This window comes from Vulpes vulpes, chromosome 9 (assembly GCF_048418805.1).
Source record: "Vulpes vulpes isolate BD-2025 chromosome 9, VulVul3, whole genome shotgun sequence".
In the NCBI taxonomy this organism is placed as follows: Eukaryota; Metazoa; Chordata; class Mammalia; order Carnivora; family Canidae; genus Vulpes; species Vulpes vulpes.
In genome coordinates this window covers 18,456,578-18,462,294 of record NC_132788.1, presented here as the reverse complement: position 1 = coordinate 18,462,294, position 5,717 = coordinate 18,456,578, and the positions used below count along the sequence as shown (strand labels likewise).

The window sequence follows — 5,717 nt, the reverse complement described above, 5'->3', positions numbered from 1 at the left end:
TTATAGGTGATAGCATGACTAGCCAGGTGTGAGAGCATACTGCCTTAAACTATTCCAACCCAGATTTGTTCTTTGGACTGAAATATCTTGGTTTCCTCTCTTCTAACCCCTGTCAGACCTCCATAAGCACACATTTTCCAGGCAGACTTCATCCTCAACTCTACTTTTCACTATTGGACCAATCCAGAATGTAATTACTACCTTCTCCCTTACACCAACCACACAAGGCCAGGTGGGACTCAACTTCTGTTTTTTCCTATGTCTCAAGGAGAAACATGAGCAGTGGCTAGATAAATAACTTAGAAAGTCAGCCATAAAACTAAAGTCAAGAACTAATGAAGATTGGATGAAACGCCTGGTAAGCGAGTAAGAACAAAGAAGTCATATCTATCTGAAGGGAGAGAGGCATAGCATCCAATACTCAGGCAGGAATAAATAGTAGTTTTGCAGGAATTGGAGATTATAAATATATATGGAAATTTTATATATATGTATAAAAAATTAATTTCACTTTCATTTTGGGAATCATTATTTCACCCACATATATCTATCTCTCTTAAAAAGTACATTTTTCCCATTCTGAATTATATTAGGAAATGCTTGAGTGGCAAAGCTTTGGGACAGTGTTGTGGTAGTGGGAATCTCCTACTTTTTGTATAAAAGGGCTTTGCAGTGGCAAAGCAAATCCAAATCCTTCCAAATCTCATCCTAGCAACTTACAGATATTTTTCATTTTTTAAGATTGATTGATTTAAATTTATTTTTTAAAGATTTTTATTTATTTAATCATGAGAGACACACAGAGGGAGGCAGAGACATAGGCAGAGGAAGAAGCATACTCCCTGTGGGGAGCCTGATGCCAGACTCCATCCCAGGACCCCAGGACCATGACCTGAACCAAAGGCAGATGCTCAACCACTGAGCCACCCAGGTGTCCCAAGAAATTAACTTTTAATGTAATGAAAAAATAATAAGTTTAAAAGTAAAAAAATAGAAAAAGATGCCTTACGCAAACATAAATAATAAAACAGCTATAGCTTACAGATCTTTCTATTTCTCCTTTCCTACCAGGTTTGTTTTTTTTTTTTTTTTTAACAGTTCAGTCTTGTTCAAAGTATTTCAGATTTGCAGTTAGTGATTATTGAATCCTTACTCTCTCTCAACTGTGTGAGGAACCATGCTAGCTACCAGAGGTAAAAATACTCTTACCAGTAGAGTGTATGGGAATTCTTTGTACTATTTTTACAACTTTTCTGTAAATCTAATATGATTTCAAAATTAATTTAAAAAAAAAAAGCCAGTTCTGTGCTCTGATTTGTTAAAAAAAAAATATGTCCTATAGACAACCTATAACTAAATTTGGAGAAAGATGATAGTATATGAATTTTTAACAATGCCAAAGGTTAAAAAAAAAAAAGTCTTCATCAGGCTACAGAAATAGGTAGAAGATACAGCTACAGAAATGAGTAGAAGACCAGCCCTCCTGAGTTACAGGAGAGGTAGCACCAAGTACAATGGGAGCATTTGGAAGTCCATTGTTCATTCAGTAATATTTTTCACTAAAAACATGAAATTTTCAAAAATCATACTAAGAATCTTGTCTGAGAGTTTCAGGAGGGAAACTATGGCTTTGCTTCATTAGTTCCAGTCTTAAAATGCATTCCTAGTGAAAATTAGCAAGTAACTCAGGCCATTACTAGCTACTGGGAGGCTGACAAACTGGTTGTGTTGTGTTCAACAGTTAACTTCCCACAAGTCAGAACTTCAGTGTCCTTCCCTATATATTGCTGCCATCTAGTGATCAAATCTTTCCATGAAATGCTGAAAATAAATAATTATAAAATTGGTAATCCAGATCTCTATTTTAAGAAGCTAGAAAAAAAAAAAAAAAGAAGAAGAAGAAGAAGCCAGAAAGACAAGTATCAATTATACCCAAAGTAAGTAAGGAGAATACTAAATAATAAACAGAAGTCAATAAAATTAAAAATAGACAAACCAATAGAGAAATCCACTAAGGCAAAACCTGAGTTTTTGATCAATTAAAAGATCAATAAAATTAATAAACTTATGGCTAAACTGATCAAGAAAAAGGAGGGGAGATGCAGATTATCAACACCAGGAATCAAATAGATATCGGCACTGTAGATATTATAAACACACAAGAGGAATTAGGAGATAGTACAATTTTATGCCAATAAAACCTAGATGAAATGGACAAATTCCATGAAAGATAAAAATGACTAAAGTTAATAAAAGAAGAAAAAAGAAATCTCAAATACTCTTATGTCTATTAGAGAAATTGAAATCATTTTATGCATATATATATATGTGTATATATATATATATACACATATACACTCTTTCCTTATCCTTAGGTGACCTGGACTTTTAGGTGACCCGGGTATAATCACTGACAAATTGTACCAAACATTTAAAGAAGAAATAAGACCAAGCCTACACAATCTCCTTCAAAAAATAGATAAGAGGCAAACACTTCCCAACTCATTTTATGAGAACAGAATTATTTTTGATCTGAAGCCAAACATATCACAGAAAAAGAAAACTCAGACTAGCATCTCTCATGAACACAAATGGAAAAAAAATGTATCAGCAATCTAATCTAGCAATAGTATAATACAACTATTATAAAAAGAATAATACATTACAACCAACCCCAGTTTGTTCCAGGAAGGCAATGTTGGTTTAACATTCCAATATCAGTGAGTATAATTCACCACATTAATGAAGATGAAAACACATGGGATTTTCTGAATAGATGTATTTGACAAAAGGGTATTTGACAAAATGTAATGCCCATGATCAAGGACATATATGAAATCTTATAGTTAGCATTATACTATCCTAGAATAAGAAACAAGCCAAGAACATATGCTTACATTTACTGGCAGCATAGTAGAAATTTTAAACAGTACAATAGGCAAAAAAATAAAAGACTTGAAGTTGCCTTTATTTATAGAAGACAAATAATGCAGGTAGAAAACCTTAAGTGATTTTCAAATAAAAGTAATATGACTAACGTTAAATTCAGCAAAGAGGTAAATATACAAAATGTATACTAATGTGCTATCAAATAATTCAAAATGAAATTTTAAAGACACAATATACAATAGCAACAAGAATAATGAAATAATTTGGACAAATTTTTTAAAATATGTATGAAATTGGTACACTAGATATTATAAAACTTTGGTAAGAGAAATTAAAGGGAGCAAAATAAATTGATAAATAAAGCATGTTATGCATTGGAAGATGCGAAATCATCACGATATCAATTCTGACATATAGTACGACTATTAGGTACTATTGTTGATAATAACAGATTTTTATGATTGCCATGTATACTTATATAACATGTGACAAAAATTAAATGGCTCAGACAGATGATAAAAATTATTCTTACAGCAGGCATAGCTATGAGGTTTATACTTTTTTTTATGATAAATCAGCCCTTCCTAAAGTTCGTGAACTGTGTGCCAGGGTATAAGAGGTTGCCACAACAAACTATATTTTATCTTTTCTGGGTAAGGGTAGATACTCTGTATCTGTCTGACCTGAAATTTACTAGTTAGAGGTATTTACAATTTCAACAATGGATTATGCTTTGTCTTTTGATGACATATCTCTGTGAAGATGTTTTTTCAGTGGATGCTGTTTTAAAAATGGTGTGAAAATCATTGTAGAGCCAGAAATAAGAATGATAGTGTCTAGTCTCATTTCAGGCTTTAAGAAGTTTATATAAGGGGGAGCCCTGGGTGGCTCAGCGGTTTAGCTCCTGCCTTCAGCCCAGGGCGTGATCCTGGAGTCCCAGGATCGAGTCCCACATCAGGCTTCCTACATGGAGCCTGCTTCTCCCTCTGCCTGTATCTCTGCCTCTCTCTCTCTCTCTCTCCCTCTCTCTGTGTCTCTCATGAATAAATAAATAAAATCTTTAAAAAAAAAAAAAAGAAGTTTATATAGGCCTGAGAGTCACACAAACATTAATAAGTAATTGTGGTTATTTAAAATTAAATGAAAACACTATTTTTTCTTTTAGTTTACATGTATCATGCTTTTCAAATAGCTACTAAGTTGTTAGCACATAATATATATTGTGTTGTTTGCACCTAGCTACTCAATAAGCAGAACTTTCAGGTATTTCTTTAGTCATAGGGACGCTATGAAAATAATCAGGTTAGAAAAGATGCAGTGAATCAAGAATATCTGAGAACTTTGCAACTAATCATTTTGAAAGGGATACCTATTAGTGATCAGTACAATCCAATCTGTACTACTTGAGAAGTCTGCACATTTTTCTATGAAGGATCACATTAAATATTTAGGCTTTGCCGTCCATATTTGGTTTCTGCCACATATTATTCCTTATTTGCCTGCTCATTTGTTTTTGCAGCCCTTTAAAAACTAAAAATAATTCTTACCTCATAGGTCATTCAAAAAAACAGGCTATGGGCCAGTGAGGGACCACAGGGTACAGTTAGCCAGCCTCTGTTTTGGATCACTGAGAAACACAGCTAATTTTATGGCTATAGTTTGGTACAGATTCGCTGATCCAACATAATAAAAACACTGATGAAGGAAGTTGCAAAGCACTTTTGGTGTTACCAAATTCCGAGATATTATTTTTTACATTTTAACATCTCAGATATTAGTTATTTTGCTTCTGCCTAGGTGGGGGTCAAAGGGCAGTTACCATTGCCTGCGACATCATAAAACTTGATCACAGATGTCTGTGTCATTTCCACCTCATTTTGCTTGCTTATTCTTTAATTACGCTTTAATTTAAAAAGAAACAAGAATGTGGTGTGAACACGGGGAAGCAAAAGAAAGCAAGAAATTTGTGACCATGAAGCAAATGCTTAATCTTTAAGATGAGAGGCTTAAAGAGAAGGATAGATTAAAGTATATAAAGAAAGAAAAGATCCTGATGCACTCAATGAAAGAAAGGCCCCCCAACATCCTTCCTGTTTATTCTTCCAATATAACACACAGCTGGACTCACCTTACCACATCCTGGCTGATACCAACTTTATCAACTTTTCCATTAAGGCCAAACTAGACTGAGTACAGTGAATGATGGGCTGTCTGTATGTCAAGTGTATCACTTGTATAACTGACTTTGTAATGGTTGAAATTGAGAAACTGGGGCTAAAGTATCCAGTGGCTCTAAGGATTGCAAGGATCCAAGATTTGAATGATTACCATGCACACACAGACACCTATGCAGATGACTGCTTCGTACAGAGAGTAACTTAGCACAAGTGTTACACTCTGGCCACAGTTCACCTGGACCTTAAAAGAAGAATAGGGAAGATCCCTGAAGGCCCCACCATGTATATTTCTAACCATAGATAAAACATTTAATAGATGCCAGATGATTAGGAAGCCCCTTGGTTCTAATTCTTAAAAGACTAGACAAGTTTTTAATTCTTAAAAGGGCTGAGTTTCTCTTCATTCCTTTATCCACTCTTTCTGTTGACAGTTCATATAACAATTATCTATAGCATGAATTATTCCACTTACCCATTTGCTGTTATAAGCTGAGTACAGTTAGAAATGCTCATTTTTTTATGTTGTTTTAAAATTGATGTTTTGTATCATTTTAAATTTTGTTGCATCTTTTTATAAATCAGTTGATTGCTCACATATAAGACATCTTCAAAAAAGTACATAATAATTTGTCTGAAAAAAAATCTTACTGT

The 5,717-nt window shown here is 33.8% G+C and overlaps 1 pseudogene; it reads left to right on the top strand.

The window, feature by feature from the left end:
• Window positions 1–4,834: 4,834 nt before the first annotated feature.
• On the top strand, window positions 4,835–5,397 carry LOC112926728 (rRNA-processing protein FCF1 homolog pseudogene; annotated as a pseudogene).
• Window positions 5,398–5,717: the final 320 nt, after the last annotated feature.